Genomic DNA, 16,480 nt, shown 5'->3' on the forward strand with positions numbered 1-16,480 from the left:
CCAGAAAGGCGAGGCTGAAGAAGCGTCGGAAGGCTGTGAACTCCGCACGGGCTAGTGGGGAAGACGCGGTGCCCGATAGCACAGCCTGCATCATCTACGTGAGTAGTTGTGATGCACATAGTCCATGGAGAGCCGGTGCCTGCTGAAGCAGCCCTGTGTAACGTGTGGCCAGAAGTTCTCCAAAGCCTGATTGAATTGCCAAGGTACTGTACTGAAGTAAATGCACTTCAGTAATTAAATTGGTCCGATGCAGTTGGTACCTTATACAATTATTTTTTTTCCTTGCGTTCTTGCTGAAATTTTGACTACCACTGAACAAAAAGCCACACTTCCAGAAATTCCTTGGTGCTCCCCGAATTGTATACGTAAGCCCTCGATGCCACTTGTTTCTCTATGTCTGTCACCACGAGGGTTGAAAGGGAACGGGATGTCTCACAAACGCTTGAATGTCCTGGTCCCAAACTGTAAGCTGTGCAGACTGTCTGAACACACCCCCTTGGCTGAGAAATCCTTGGGTCTGACTTTGAGCATAGCGTGGTGGTTTATCTGCTAAATAAAATCTAAATGATGAATGTTGATATTTTAATGAAATGTAAGTTTGGGGATTTCACATAAGAAAGCTGCTGTCACTGCTTTAATTTATATGGGGACAGTTATGTGCAGATGGTATATACAGAGTTATTTCCTGACTGCAGTCCAAAGTAAGTTGATTTGTGGTTTAATGACTTTTATCAAAATGAAATAAGCATTTGATCTTTGGATTTGATCTGGCTATATCTGCAGCTGCTACACCGCTACAGCAATTACTTCCAAACTGGGCTTTTTGCCCAGGCAAATGGAGTTCGTCCTTGTTTCATGTCTCATTGACTGTCCTGATAATACGCGCTGTGGTGCTGGAGGTTTTTTCTTCCTCTAAATTTGATAGGTGTGAAAACTTAAGTAGTATGAGAGTAATGTCCTTTTTTTTTAGTGCCTGTGTTGTCTAATTATAATACGTTCACCACCACTGGTTAATTTTATCTTGAAGCTGTTCCTAACTAAAATTGAGTATAAGGATGTGTAATTTTCTCTACATAATCCTGCTATGGCCTTTTTATAAAGAAACAGACAATTCATTTATGAATTCTAAATCTAGCAACTGTAGCGGTAATCTTCACATCTGTCTGTCTGTTTTAAGGAAGGAATTGTAGTGCTATCTTGTATACCCATACTGGACTAAATCCACTCCTAATGTATTTCCTTTGAAGGCAACAGAGTTATACTAGGAATAAATTTACCACCTTGCATCCCTTTCTGAAATAGTGCTCTTTCGCACTACTGGCTAATTACTTACAGCCCTAAATTGCAGTGTGCTAGCATTAGCAGTTCTTTTTCCAGGACAGCAATTCTTTCTTTATTTACTGTTTGGGACAAGATTCCCCCAAGTTTAGCCCCAAAAGCTCCTGGTGAGAGATGGCGGGTAAGATGAACATTTCTTAGGGCTTGATGCTGCTGGCTGTTACTTTCATGAATCGCCCCAACTCGTGCCAGCTGTGTTTCTGACAAGCGTCTAGGAGATAGCAGCAAACTTGGCAGCATAAAGCCAGCTCACCTGGGTGAGGATCAGCAAAGAAGGCTTCTGCTTGGGTTGGCAGCATGCAGTGTGCTCTCTGGATGAGGTGATGCTCTGCAAACAACTTATAGATACAGCAAGCAGGGCTCAAGGCTGCGGATTCACAGTGGCAAGTAGCCGCAGTCACAAAGAGTTACAAAACAAATTAAACATTTTTGTTCTCCCCTTGTTTAGAGTCACCTTGGGCGAAAAAGCACCATGCGTTGTTTCATTAGAAGCTACGTCTTAAATTGTCATTCTTTTTTGTTTGTTTGTTTGTTTTGGCAGGATGTTTCCTGTAAAGAGACATATGTGATAAAAGGGAAATAACTGGAAGGGGACGGGTGAATGTGTTCCCTGTAGATTTGTGCTCCTACCAGTGACTGTGTGAGAAAATGGTTAGTCATGAGTGCTCGGGAAGGATTGCCTGTGCCAGGGCTGCTGCTATATCCTTAGCAAATCAAACTCCTTGTGTAGTACTCGCTTCTTAATCCAGGAAAATTAAAACCACCAGTGATAGCTACATTGTCTAGCCATCTGCTCTTCCAGGTGCTCCCATGCCGGATCAGAAATGAAGTGATGTGACCTAGAATCCTGCTGCGTCGCTGGGATGATTCCCAGCACAGTCCCAAGCTTCAATCTTCTGCATGACATCAGATAAAGTAAACACCAAGATTTGATTCAAGAGCATATGTCCATTGCATAATTCATTAGGATTCTTCTCAGGAGCTATTTTTAGATATTTTTTTCAATCAGAATTAGAGGGTGACGATTACTCAGGAAAAAAATATGGCAATTCTCAGAAAAAAAAAATGTTTAGGTACTTCTGGGTCTGAAGGCAAGCTTGGTCATTCAGTTGTCAGCATTTCTTAAATAACCACTTTGGTCTCGGATAGTCCTTTCCTGGAGTTTGGGTGTGAGATGGCGTAAATCCAGTAGTGGCACGGGAATCCTGCTCCTTTTTTACTTAACACTGCTACTAAATCCACTGCCAGCTCAAAAAGTGTAATTATCATCTGACACCAGTTTCATAGCTGTATAACTCCATTGCCCTGCGTACAGTTGTTCCTGACTTCCAAACGTGAGAAACATTCAGAACTATTTACCTTCTGTTTTGCAACTTCCCCACTAAATGCCGGTGCTGCTTAGCAGGTGAAGTAAATTGTTAGCCTACCAGGCTGTGCAAACTGCTCTGTGACTGCAAATCATTGCAACACTCACAGCTTGTTCTCTTGTGTCAGCAAGAAAATTTGAAATGCGTTCAGCTTGTGTGGGACACCTGGGATGTGTGTTGTTCTCTAATGAAGCCATTGCACGCACCCTTTTCCGTGCCTCATTTCACCTGACATGCAATTTGAGCCAGTGGCTGGGTGGTTGTTGTGCTGTAAGAAAATGTTTTTTCTTTTTTTTTAAAAAAAAAAAAACAACACCCCAAAACCATATTGTACAGTGTGAGTCACTGAGACAAAATGGGAGGAGGAGCTATTTTGAGGGCTTTTACATCTTCCTTATTGCTAGGAGACTGCTTCCCATGAGCGCGGTGCTCTTGAGGCTCTCAACAGCTGCCTCATTTGTACAGCAGGGTTGAGGGCAATTTACAGAGCAGCTTTGTACAAGGAGGAGAAACAAACTTGGATGGGAGCTTACTGTCATTTCTCAGGCTTCCTGAGATGAATGCAAAAGTGTATTGGAGACAACTGCTAGTGTCAAGGAGAGCAGCAAGCCTGAAACAGCAGGGATCTGGGGCGGATCTTGGCACGTTACCCAAGTGTCGGGACAGCCAGGGGTTGCTCCCTGCAAAGAGCTATTTCAGGCCTGGGATTCAGAGGAGGAGGGTGCTTTGCACATAGCCTTGCTGCTGTTAAAGCAATAAAACCATCACCTATCAAAAAAGGAGGATACTGGGGGCAAATCTTGGATTTTGTTTCTAATGCACCCTCTGCTGAGAGTTATTTGCAGGTATTGGGTCTAACATCAAGGGAGGTAAGACTGCCAATGCATCGTTTTGCTCTGAAGTCATGAGACTGGTGCACGTTTTATGTAAGCAAGTACTCAGTCACATTAACTTTATGCATCTGAGACTGTATTTATGATATACTAAATCCAACTTTATGCTCCTCGTAGCAATCAGACATGTTGTGGTCCTTTGAAGCCAAGCACTGAACGGTTACAAGCTCAGCCTGCTGGTTCGGAAAATGCTGATGGGTCACTTCTGTGCAGCCAAGGCTTGGACTTCATTGGGTTTTGTCCTCCTGCCCATCAACACGAATGGTGCAAGTAATGACAGCTGCAGTACCTGGTGCTTTAGTATGATCTTGGTGCGATTATGTATTTACCAGGTCTGGGTTACATTTGTAGTGCTAGCGAAGCCACTAGTGCAAAAATGTAGTATTACCAATCCTGAAGGTCAGCTCTGGCTCGTCCCTGAAGGTTGGTCCAGGAGCTCCGTGGGGAATTTATGCTGTGAGCCATCGGTGCTTTGAGTCACACCAGAAGCAGATGCTCAAAGCAGCCTTCAGGAGAAAGTGTGAACGGCAGCCAGGCACCACACGTGACTCCAGGTTATAAAATTCTCACTTGTGATCGAAAATTGTTTTCTGGGAACCACAGATTTAATAAGGCACCTGAAGTAATCCGATTGTGTTTGGGATTATAAATGGACAAATCTCCTAGGGTTGTAGTCATGGCTGAGTAAAGCCTAGAAAAAAAAAAGAAATCTAGGTAATGAGAATTGTGTGAATTTATCATCCAGAAGGGAGTTACTGAGACAACTGTGTAATATCTCTTATTGTATTTTTCACGCTAATGCCAGATGGCCAGGAATGGGATCCCCCATGTTCTCCTTCTTGTCTAAGAAGACAGGAAAATCAGGAAAATGTCCATGATGGTATTAGTTGGCTGCCTGATAAGATGAGTCACTGCTTTTGATTGCTAAAATAATTAGGACTGTTTTCTAATTTGATAACCACGATAAATTTTTCCGCTCCTTATCCCTAGTTTTGGGTTTCCAGCAACAGTTCATCAGACCCTGCCCTTTTCATGTCCCCATTCCAGTCCTGCCCCACAGATCTCCAGCTCCCAGTCACCCTTTTGCCTTCTCCAACTTCGCGTTCTCCCCTCGCGCTCCCTGCTCGTGACTAATGCACATTTTACGAAGGGCAGCCAAACGTCAGGTGCCGTCAGCACCGTGCTGTATAAATAGACCAGCAGATGTAAACAGTATGTTAGAAAAGCTTTACTCAACAAAAATTAATAGTTACAGGAGCCATCTCCCGCACGCCCCAAGGCAGGCCAGATGGCCTGTGCCAGCGGGGGCTGCCAGCTCACGGCCGGCCCCGGCCTCGCCCCGGGGCCTCTCGCTTGGTTTCTTCCCGCCGGTGGGGCGCTGCGGTCTGTAGTTCTTTTTGATTTAAATTCCCAGAAGCTGGGAGCTGTTTGCAAGTGCTGACCCCAGTTAGGGAGCACTGGCCGTGGGCCGTGTGGCTGTGCCGCAGAGCGCGGTTGGGATGGTCTTCTCCTTGGGGCCACGTCCAGAAGGAGCACCAGGCTTTCGTCTCTTGCCACGACAGCAAGGCTGTCACAAGATGAAGCTCTGATAAGAGGTTTCCAGCAAACTGAGTGTGTGTGCCTAGATGCTTTTGATCAGGGACTGGTCCTTGTCACTTCCTTGTCTCTGTCTGGACTTTGAAAGCGCCTTTGATCCGTCTGTGCCAATGAGATGGACTTGTATGAAGTCTTTGATCCTTTCTTTGGGTAGACTGTGCCCAGGAAACTTGACAGGCTCGGGTTATTTCTGAGGATTTCTTCCATTTTAGGAGTCATGAAAAGCAAGATTGAGCAGCTCTTTCTGTTTGTGCTATCTGAGTAAACCCAGAACAGGCCATTTTACACCAGTTGGTAGGCTGGTGTACCCATCCCTCTGCCCCTCTCATCATCTGTGGGACCATGCCGTGCGTTACCAAGCTCAGTCCCAGGCTCAGTTGTCCTCCAGCTACAGGATGAGATTGTGCTAGGAATCACAGGAGAGGAACCACAGGGAGGAAATTTTCAGGTGTAGTTTTAAGAAAGATGAAAATTTTGGCAGTGTTTGAAAAATACTGCTGCAGGTTCATTGACAGGCACAGACTGCCTGGATGAGATGAGAGCCCATCAGGTGTGCCCATGCAGGTGTGGGTGCCCTCTGCTCAGGTTTTATTTTGGGGGTGCTTGGCTCACTGTATGATGCCATGCTCCCTGAAATCATGGGGTGTGTTGTACGCTCAGTCTGTGTGCACATCTATTTTTGAGCTATAACGTGCTGCCTTTCCTACCCAGACAGCGTACCAAAGCAAGTTTGTTCCTTAGCAAATACCAGAAATAACTGGCTAAGTAAAAATGTGTTTCTAAACAGCCTTGTTTGTGACAAAATTGTGAACTAAATCTTCACACGACATCAGGGCTGCAAATATTCGAGTCACATTCGGACAGCAAAGCCAACGGCACGCAGCTTTAATTACAATATTTCTCTCAAACAGACTTTCTCTCATGTTTTTCTGAACATTGTTTAAAGAACTGATGAAAGGGCTGAAAACTTTTCAAACTTTCCTTTTCTTAGGGTCTCTTCAGCTCAGTCTTTCATCACACAGTCAATAAACAGTTGAAAAGGGCTCTTCTGAACTGCAGCAGGAGGGAGGAGGAAGAAGGGAAAATTAATGATATCACCAAACTGAAAACTCTTTCAAGTTCCCTTTAATTGCAGAGGGCACAGGCAGCTCATTCAGTTCTTAATTCTCTGATCTCTTGCACTCCCCGAAGGGACCGTGCCTCTCCTCCCACATTGCAGGCATTTTTCCTGGAGTGGCTGAGCCCGGTGGCAGCAGGGTGGACGCCCGGCTCCTTCCCTGGGGCTCCTGAACCACGGCTCCAACACCATCTCCTCCACCAATTTTCCATCACCTCCACCACTTTTCCTCACCCTTCCATTGCGCTCTTGCTGTTGATGTCCCCCCAGACCCCCACCTGCCCGTGCAGCACCCGAATTTAGGGTAGGACTTTGTGTTCTTCACCCTCCTGCGGTCCCACGCCAGGGCTGGTCCACCCAACCTTTGCCTTCGCAGTAAGAAAGACTAAAGTTAGATGTCCTTTAAACAAAGCTTTTATCACCTGCTTCAAGACTTCGGGGCCTTTTGTGCAGCCCTGGGCTGCCCAAACCGTGACCTTTCCCCCGTGGGTGCTGGGTGCCTTGGCCCCGTGCAGGCACCTTGCTGCTGGTGGCGTGCGGCACCCGCCTCGCAGGGACGCCTCCGTCTCACTTCGGCACCTGCACAGCTGTCCTCCCCATTTCCAGTCTTTCAGAGAAAAAGATAAAGTCTTTAGAGCAGCAGGGAGAGGACGTGGGAAGGTAAATTACATTTAGGCTGATTGTATTTAAGCTCGATAATGAAGACCAGCGTGCACACAGAAAGAAGCCTTTTGTCAAGCTGGCGTTATTTTAGGAGCCTCTTCTAAACAGTTGGCTTCCTTAAGAACAAATTACAACACTTGTTGGAGCTTTGTGAAATACCACGTGTGTTAAAATGTCCTTAAGCTCTATCTTGCTGCGTGAGCTGCCAGTCCTGCTCACACCCAGCCTGTGGCCACAGGTGCTGCTGGCTCGGCGCCTCGCTCACCCGCCTGTGAGATGGGACACGAGCTGTGCATCCGAGCAGACCGAGGTTAAAGAGGAAAAAAAGCAAAAGTGCCAGGACTGTCAGAATATTGCCACTGCCCACCGAGGAGATGCTCAACCAAACGCACCACGTGTCTGCTGCCTGCGTTTGCCTCCTTGGAAGTATCAGTGCGACGGGCTGGAAATTGCTCCAAGAGCCGCTTCCACCGTCTGAAGGACTGAGGATTGTGATTGCGGCAGGTCCAGGGGCTGAAACATGAAGTATAAAGCTTTAAATTCAACTTGCACTGAGAAGTATGACCAATAAAGAGAACAAATTCCCTTAAAAAATGGGATTACAGAGGCCGATGGGAAGAAATATTTTGAAGGAAGTTAAGCAGAAGTTAATCAGCTTTATACAATTTGTTTCCCTATTCTTCCTGGACTGGCTTGCTCCAGCGACAGCTGCTTTCAAGGTTTACGGCCATGCCTATGGGTTGGAGGGCTGGAACTGGCAGCAGATTGCCCTACAGAATAATGTCTAACTGGAAAACTAGCTGAGTACATAACTTACAGATAATACGATCACATCAAAATAAGTGGAATACAAACTCTTCTTATTCAGTCTCCCTGCCACTGATGTGAGCCACTGGTCACCTCTCCTCCCGCCGAGGAGGGGACGAGGAGCACGGGACGGGGTGAGATGGTGAGCCTACTTTTTTTTTTGTTTTTTTTTGAAGTTTGCATTTCCAAACTTCAAAATGGTCCAGGGTTGAACCCAAAGTGGCTAAGGGAAGCAGTCACAAATACTGCATGCAGTACAACTGGTGGCGATGCAGGGTCCTGACGTTGGCATTCCATTTGTTATCCCTCGCTTGAGCAATTCAGTGGGCTAACACGAACCGGCTTGAGGTTTTCTTGTTGCAAATTCCTGGCTTCACCAGGTAAGCAGTATGTCAGGTCTGAAATACATTCCGCGTGGCTTGGAGGGGGTCAGGCCACTGCTGCCGAGCCTACCAAAAAGTAGCTCACAGACTCGTGCGGAGTGCAGATAATACTGGTTTCGCTGGTTGCATCGTGTTACGCAGCGCGGCCTTGCAAAGGAGGAAATTACTCCATGGTCTCAGTCAGTATAAAAGCTGCCGTGTCATTTAACAGAAGCAGTGCCAGAGTTTTTATGGAGTGTAGTTCAGCTCTTTCAAAATTCTGCTGAAGGATGCTTGAGCTAACAGGAGTCACTGTTCTCCAACGAAGAAAGCCATGCCCATTAGCTTTATTGTCAAGACATGGTACAGAGCATTTATTACTTTTGGCTCATGTACAACGTAGGGTTATTCTGTGAGTTTACACAAGACTGTCTATTTGTAGTTGAAAGTGAATTATTTGCTCATTAGTGGTTCAGAAAGGTCTGCCTGCTCCCACTGTGCGAGGCAGCTCGGGCTTCTCTTTGTGATGAAATGTGCTTGCGTTCACCCCTGCTCGACGGAGGCTCGGAGCGTCTTCAAGGTGGTCCAGAGGACGTGGGGTTGTGAGAATCAGCAACTATCGTAAGAAAAATATTCAGCTCTTTTTCTTTTTTGTTGCTCTTGCTTGCAGCACCACCATCCCACTCTGCCTTGGCACCAACGTCCCAGCCAAAAGCAGGTGAGCTTTACACGGGGGATGCTGTCAGCCACGAACCGTCAGCCTGCCTTTTCGGGTGGCCCCCTGGGATGCTGAGCGAGCTCTGGCAGATTGCAAAACTGATTTTCTGAGCAAGTGCTTAGCAGGAACTTCAGCAAACTTTTGGAAAAGCACATGAATTTTCCACTGACCCATATTTATTTGTTTCAAAAACTGCAGCACAGCAACATTATATTATTTTGTCCTACTTTTTTTTTTCTGAAAGAAAATACTTATTAGGCTTTGAACAGGAATATTACCGAAGCTGGTGCTGTACAGTAGGCTTAGCATATTTTTACCTTGCCTTTCTGAAGCACTTGCAGCTCACCATTTTCCTGAAGAATCGTTTCTTAGCATTGGCACCCTCCATACTTTCACAGAGAAACGCGTCCAGAACTGCTCTGCCTCGACACGGGCAATTTTCTGATTTCAGTTAGCTTTTCCTGGTGTGATTTCTGTCCTACAGGAGTGGAACATTTAGAAATATGAAAACTGTATTTTATGGTGAGCTGCAGCAATCCTCTGTGCCAGCCCCACCGGCTGAGGGGTGAGCACAGAAACCATCGGCCTGATGTGGGAGCTGGGCGGACACAGGAACCGATGGAAATTCGAGGCATGGATTGCTGCAGGGGCTGCTTGAATTCCCCCTACCTCACCATTCTATCTGGTTATTTGATCAAACATTAAAACACATCTGTGTTTTTAATATTCAAGGGTAGCTTAAGACAATAACACCTTGGTGTTAGATGATGATTAAACGCTGAATTCTGTCAGGTCCTCCAGCAGATTTAGTCAAATCAAATCGAACTCTAAGTCCTAAAATCTTTATACGTTCTCCAAAATAATGACACCGTAGTACCACTTTTAAAGCCGTGTTGTTCTCTGTTCATAAATAAATGAGTGATTCTTGGATACACCAGTTTAGGAAGCTCCAGCCAGGTTAGTCGTGGCCCCCTCTTGGTGAAGCCATAAGCGAAAAGCCGATTCTTGTGGCTGAGTTACAAAATCGCTAAACAAAATGGAAATGTTGATGTTTGTTATTGATTTTATTCCTTGCTGCCATGGAATGGTGCTAGTGGGAGCTGTTGTAACCAGATTACTTTAAAATTTACTTACAGAATGAGGTGCTTAATTTATCCCCCCTTTTTCCTTTCCTGCAGTGGTATAATTTCAGGGTATCACCTGTGCTTCTTGTAGAACAGCCCTTCTCTTTTTGGTTTTCTCATTGGGCGTGTGTAATTCGTTTGTTACCACTTCATGGGATTTTATTTTTATTTTTTTAGGGGAGTGGGGAGAAAAAGCGTGTTTTACATGCTTTATTCCCTAAAGTAATCACTCATTCATTACGGATTCATTAAAGATGCAAAAATGTTTCAGATTCCAGGAAATATCTGTCAAAAACTGCATTTGCTAAGCATTCCTCTAAAGCTCAGCGTGCTGTCAAGTCACAGCCGTTCGCGTGTGCAGCCTTCATGGGCTTGGGATTCGAGGCAGGCAGGCGGATCCCAGTCTAACTGAGAGCCTGGGAGACGCTGCTGCCTTTGGAGTGATGCATTCGCTCATAATCCTCGGGTTTAAATGGGTTTTCTGATTTGATTCTTCACTGCCTTCCCTGTTTTGCATCAGATCAAATCAGGTGTGAAATGATAGGAAATCAAACCAGTGGGCTCACCTGCCCTCCCACCGCTCGTTCGCACCGCTCGTGAGCGCTGGCAGCGAGCACAACAGAGCGCGAGTAATTAGCCCTTAATTGCCCCTGATTAGTCATACCCAGCATGCCGATATCAGTGGTAATTTCAAGGGGCGATGTGTCTGGGGACCTGCCTTGTCGTTACCTGTTGTTTCTCACCGGGGCTTGGCAGTGAGCATCTCTGAGCACGGCTGTGCCCCCCCCCCCCACACTGACCACGCCACGAGGAGCGGTGATTTTGGGAGAGTTTAGTTGGATAGCAGCAAATCCTGATACCTGCCTCGTTGTCTGGCTGGGGGGTTATAATGATGTATTTGCTCGAGCACCTGAAGTAAATGAATTATATGAAGCCTCTGCAAATGGTCATAAATATGATAGTCTACGTGAGCTGAGGTAATTGCCTGCTTTATATATGTGTTTATCTTCACCGCGTTGCATACACAATGTGCATTATGTCGAAAAGATGATAAAAAGCAGCCGTAATACCTCTGAACTGCATACGTCTTTTTAGTTTATGGCTGAGGCTCCAAGTTATCTTATGCAGTTACCTGCGGCAGGCTTAATGTAAATTAACCTACTTACAAAATGTCAAGGAGCATTAACCGATAATTTCTGAGGCCTACCTCGCTAAATACCAACTCAGTTCTGAAACCTGTAGCTGCACGTTTCATGTATGGAAAATCATGCTTATTCATGAGAGGCTTGTATAAGGGAGTTAATTGCGCGGCAGCCGCAGCTAGCTGCTGCAGACGGTCCTAGAAAACAAGGTGCCGAAAATAAAGTTTCCTTCCCCACCAGGGAGCTCCTGAGGTGGATGTTCAGCGCTTCAGAAAACCAGGCCACGTCATTCCGTGTGTAAACATCGCCTCACTAACCTAATTCTGGACCCATTTTCGACAGAGAACTGGCCTACATGAAAGCCTTTACTGTCGGCACGTCTCCTGGACTTCGACTGAGCGCGGCAGAGGTGTGCCCCCACGCCGGAGCAGCTCCCCCAAACCTCCCTGCTCATTGCAGACGGAAACCTCGCTGTGCTGGGGCTTTGCAGCTCCCCGGCCTGCCTTGCTCCAGTGCCGTACCCCCGGTGTGATGTGCTGCAGCCAGGACTGGCTCCGTTTTCCACAAGGCAGAAGAAGGAAAGCGATAGGGATCGGCACTGATCTTCCTGCATCCACCTCTGCATCTCCAGGACGTTTAGGTAAACACGGAAAAAGAAAACCAGCCTCCTCGTCTGCAAAATGGGGATGATGCTGAGCACCTCCAGCTGAAAAAGGTGAGGCAAGCCCAGGTTTATTTATTTGAATGACTAGAAAAATGCTCGGGGGGTTCCTTTGCCTGTACCCTCCTAAAGCTGGCGGTGGTCATTGCAATGGGCCAGTCCTGAGGAGCCAGAACGAACATTACTTTTTTATTATTATAGACCTGGCTTATACAAAACCTCAGCTTCTCCCTTTGGTGCTTGGTGCCAGGCCCCAGGAAGGTGCTGGCGTCCCCACGGGAAGCTGGGCTCCTCCTGCCCGGGGTGCGAGGCTGTGCAGCTCCTGCTCCGCTCTGCAGCGTGCCTCCCGTCAGGGCTCGTGGGACCGTGCCTGCCTGCCTAAACGGAGCTGCTGAAAGATGAAATTTTAAAGCATTTATAGATTTTCCTTTAATATGTTCTTATTTCTTTTCCATCAATACAATATTCACTTTATCTAGCGCACTGAGGATAGGCATGCTCCCAGAAAACGATGCCGATAATGTTATTTTCATATACAGGTATAGGGATATAAAATGAAAGATTGCCTGCAATGCGCGTGGTGGAAGTAACACAAGCCCCGCCTAGGAAATTTGGCTGTATTAGCTCAGCAGCCTGCAGCTCTCCATGCTCCCATCTTCTGGGCTGCAGCGGGGTGGGGAGGTGTTCCCAGGGCCCGACGTGCAGAGATCGGCTTTGGTAGCGTCAGCAGAGGTTTTACAGCCATTTGGGACCAGAGAGCTCTGCAGTAATGGGTTTCTGTGGCAATGGTGTGGCCAAGCCAGGGATGGGTGTTTGCCCAAGGGGGCTCAGGGTCCTGCAGCCACCCCTGTGGCTCTCTCTTTTAATACCTTTAAAGTGTTGTGTGGTTTGCTGTCTTTTATTTTTAGCTCTCAGATATTGTGGCATCTTTTTTGGGAGATGCTCAGCCTGGCCCTGGGCTGTGAGCAGGGCTGGGACAGGGAGCTCTCCGGGGTCCCTGCGGGGCTCAGCTGCTCAGGGACCCACTGGCCCTGGGCTCAGGGTACGGTTTTGGGGTGGCACCTGTTCCCCTGCCAGCCACCTCGGTGACCTGCGGGGAGACGAGCCCCTCCCCGCTCAGCACCCGCCTGGGGTACTTTGTATTATTTTTTTATTTATTTTAACCATTATGATGGCAGCGCTGAGGCCCTGCGGAAGGCGTTTCCTTCCTCACCTGGTGCTGCAGTTGCTGCCTGTCATTGCCGAGGGCCGGGGCAGGAGCAGGGGCCGGGTGCTGTGCGCCCCAACACACAGCCTGCAGCTTGCCACCGGGATCAGCTCCCCTCCCGCACCAAAGCGGGTGTTAGCGTCACACACCACACCGGTAATCATTTTGCCTTCCCTTGCTTGAAACATAAAAAAAAAAATGCTTTAACCCATCTGCCAAGCAACTGCCTCAAATTAAATTTTGTGATAAAAACAAATGAAGCGTAGTTGAGGAGAGACGAGGGAAACTTGCCCTGAGAAAAAGAAAGATAAGGGATTCCTGGTGATGGTGGTGCAGTGCACGTCGTTACCCGCCGCACGCCCCGCGTCCCTGCTTGCTGCTGCTAGTGCCGGCCTTACAGCACCTCCTTCCCGACCCTCCCTTGTGAGACCTCCCCTCTAAGCCCTTACACACGCAGCTGGAAGATTTAGGCCCGTCGGCTGCCACCAATTAGTCAAAAAATGCACTGACAGGGTGCTGGAGATGAGGCTTGAAGGAAATGCGTTCCACAGAGGCACTTGGATGCCTGCTGAAGATAGCAGAACGTGCCTCCTGTCCCAGGTGGGCTGCCTGGCCATGAAATTGCCCATGAAATGCGAATCTATTGTTTGTCATGCTAATTAGTAACCCAACAACGTTCATTTAAAGATTGCTAGAAAGCACCAAGAGATGTAAGTGTGTTAATGGGAGAAAAATCAAGGAGTCATTTTTTCCAATTATTCGGTATAATATTATTCTTAGCATTTAAGATAATTTAATGCACATCTCAGAAAGTAACACGGGAGTTGAAGGAAAGTTTTAATGTAACTCAGTGTGAAAATAGCCTTCAGAATTTGTTTTACTCAGAGATTTTTGCATCAAAGCTCCTCTAACTATTAATTTCCAAAATTCCAGGATTTAATAGCAAATAAGAAATATTTCAAAGGAACTTTAGAGCTATTACTTCATGAAATACTTCACAAAGCACTGTCCTCTAAAGCACTAGATGGCTTTCAAATGTCATCAAGTGCTTCAAAGAACAGTATTCTGTACAACATTTCTATACAATATTTCTTTTCAGTTTTCTACACTGGGCAGAGCTGACTCATTTCATGTAGCACAGAAACATTTTCAGATGGGCAAAATCAAGTTATTGTTACATTCCAGCAAAATGCTGGACTCAAAGCTGCTTTTGTCTGTTGAGCAGGAAAGTTGGCAGTGAAGGTAGGGGAACTTAGTTAAGGGGTCCGGACCTGGCGCATGCCAAAAGGGGACCCCTGATGGCTACTGGGGAGAGAAGTTCCTCCTTGGATGCTGTAAAAGAAATAGGAAGATAGGAGAAAAAACCCTTTCCTTCCTTCACTGTCTTACCATCCCAGCGCTGAGAAGGATCTGGGCACTTCCAGTAGCCCAGGGTGGCAGAGGGCAGCATTAATGACAGCTGGGATCACACCTCAAATCCCATTACTGGAGCGCTACTAATTGTAAATTCATGCATGCCGAGGACTAATTGCCAGCAGGTGTCAAAGACATATTTCTCTCTGATCTGGGTAGGGGGTAACTTTGTGGTTTTGCTTCTATTGTTCTGCTCTTACCATTGTTCACTGGAACATAAAATGGATCTTCATGGGAAGAAATGGGATAAACAATCTCCCTGTCATCAGAAAAGAAAAGAAAAAATAATCATTTGCCTGTGCAAGACTTCAAAGGGCAAAAATTGTTAATTAGGAAATTACTATTTGAAAAAATATAATTGTAGAGGCCAGACAGTTCTTAAAAGCTAGCCTGTAATTTTACAACCTGCCTGCATTAAAGGGCTGTGCATACTCTGCCCCAGCCATTTACTTGGGCTCCTCGCCTACCTGTGCTGTAAGAAAATGAGTGAGTTTAGACCATTGGTGGAGCTGGCAGTTACCAGGGCCCTCCCAGTCACCACCAGTCCACCTGGCCCCGGGGGCTGACTGGTGGCCGCCCTGCTCTCTCCGTCCGTGGGCACAGGTCCCAGTGAGCATTGGCAGGGTGGAGCAGGAGCTCCTGCTGCCGTGCTGCAGAGGTAAGCCGGGCTCGGTGCTAACTAAATGCTTTAATTAAGGGGCTAGTGCTCACGGAGAGCAAACGGAGAGCAAATGGAGCAAAAGGAGCAAATGGGGAAGGACATCATTTAAAAGGTGACTCCCCCCAGCTCTAAATTGCCTTTTTTCTGTTGTCTTTGTAGAGGATGCAGGGATTGTGGTTTTTGTACGTGTTTGGTACGTGCAGGGCATTCACTCCTCTTGAAAGCGAACAAGCTCGCATTCAATGAGGCACACGAGGAGCACGCATGAAGAGAATTACTGCTGAGAAGTAGCACTCTATAAATTCATGCCTTACTTTGCTCCTTGTCCAGATGGATAAATCCTGATAAAGCTACGAATGAGCTAGTCCTAGGCACAAAGAAACCTATTTAAATAGTCTGGTACTGGTCTGCAGGGTCAAACCCAGCATCGCAACAGGAACAGCTAAATTAGAGAGGAACAGTTTAAAATTCAGGGACTCTTATGGGTTCTTACGACGTGCAAAATATGTCATTTCAATCAACGTATTTGAGAGAAAAGTCGTGGCACTGCTGCAGTAATGACAAAGCAGATGGAGCAGTCAGCAATAATTAACTGCACGGGAAGCACAAGGTTGTCCGACTGGGCTCTTCCAGTAGCTTCCTTACAAGAGTTTGCAGTGCAATAGGTGATGCTACTAGATCTGGTATCCTGACGTGAAAAAAGACTTGTTGGATACTTGGAGTTATAAAATAATAGTGTTGTAGCAATTGTTGTCACCTTCAACAGGAGCTGGGACACAGTCATTAATCGGGAACTGCTCTACAGCACTTATGTTGATGAGAATAGAGAATGGACCTTTTGGGTTTACTTTTAAAAATAAAAACCACTGCCTCTAGCCTTGCATGCCTTTGCAAGCATAAGGCTGCCAGCCCACACACCCCATAAAAAAGCCAACTATTTTTTTTTTTAAATTAGCACCCAACTTCTTGCCAAAGGAAACAGAAGCGAGCCAGTCCTATGAGTTTCTCTATCTCTGATCTCCCAACAAGCCAATCCAGCTAAGTATCAAAAGCAAATGCCTGTGAGGCAGGACATTTATTCAGTGCAGAAGGAACTCACTTATTATGCGCATCTGCTGAACTGTAAGTCTTGACCAGCCATCCAAGAAATGAGAGATCCCTGTGCCCTTAGCATGCCTTATGTTAAAGGAAGGCGGTCGATCTTTGACTGATAGATTTAGTAAATAGAAATAATGCTCATATGCTGTGCCTTATGGCATTCTCCAGTTGCCATTTTTCCAATAAGTAGCAGAGTTAGCACTTGTGCACAGTCACTAGCAATGAGTCCATTGCAAACCAAGATATCAAGGATAGGCTTCAATTATTTCACCTGTATGAAAACAGTTTCTTAATGGTATTATGGATGGCTTTT

The 16,480-nt window shown here is 46.5% G+C and overlaps 1 long non-coding RNA gene across 1 annotated transcript in view; it reads left to right on the forward strand.

Annotated features, from left to right (window-relative positions):
- The first annotated feature begins 9,989 nt into the window (after positions 1-9,989).
- The window catches only part of LOC106036777 (uncharacterized), a 50,485-nt gene continuing 43,994 nt past the window's right edge, over positions 9,990-16,480 (forward strand). The window contains exons 1-2 of the long non-coding RNA XR_010833875.1: positions 9,990-10,962; positions 11,368-11,842. This is a non-coding gene — a long non-coding RNA (uncharacterized lncRNA). The remainder of the gene's footprint in view (positions 10,963-11,367; positions 11,843-16,480) is intronic.

The sequence above is a fragment of the Anser cygnoides genome, chromosome 10 (assembly GCF_040182565.1).
Source record: "Anser cygnoides isolate HZ-2024a breed goose chromosome 10, Taihu_goose_T2T_genome, whole genome shotgun sequence".
Lineage (NCBI taxonomy): Eukaryota > Metazoa > Chordata > Aves > Anseriformes > Anatidae > Anser > Anser cygnoides.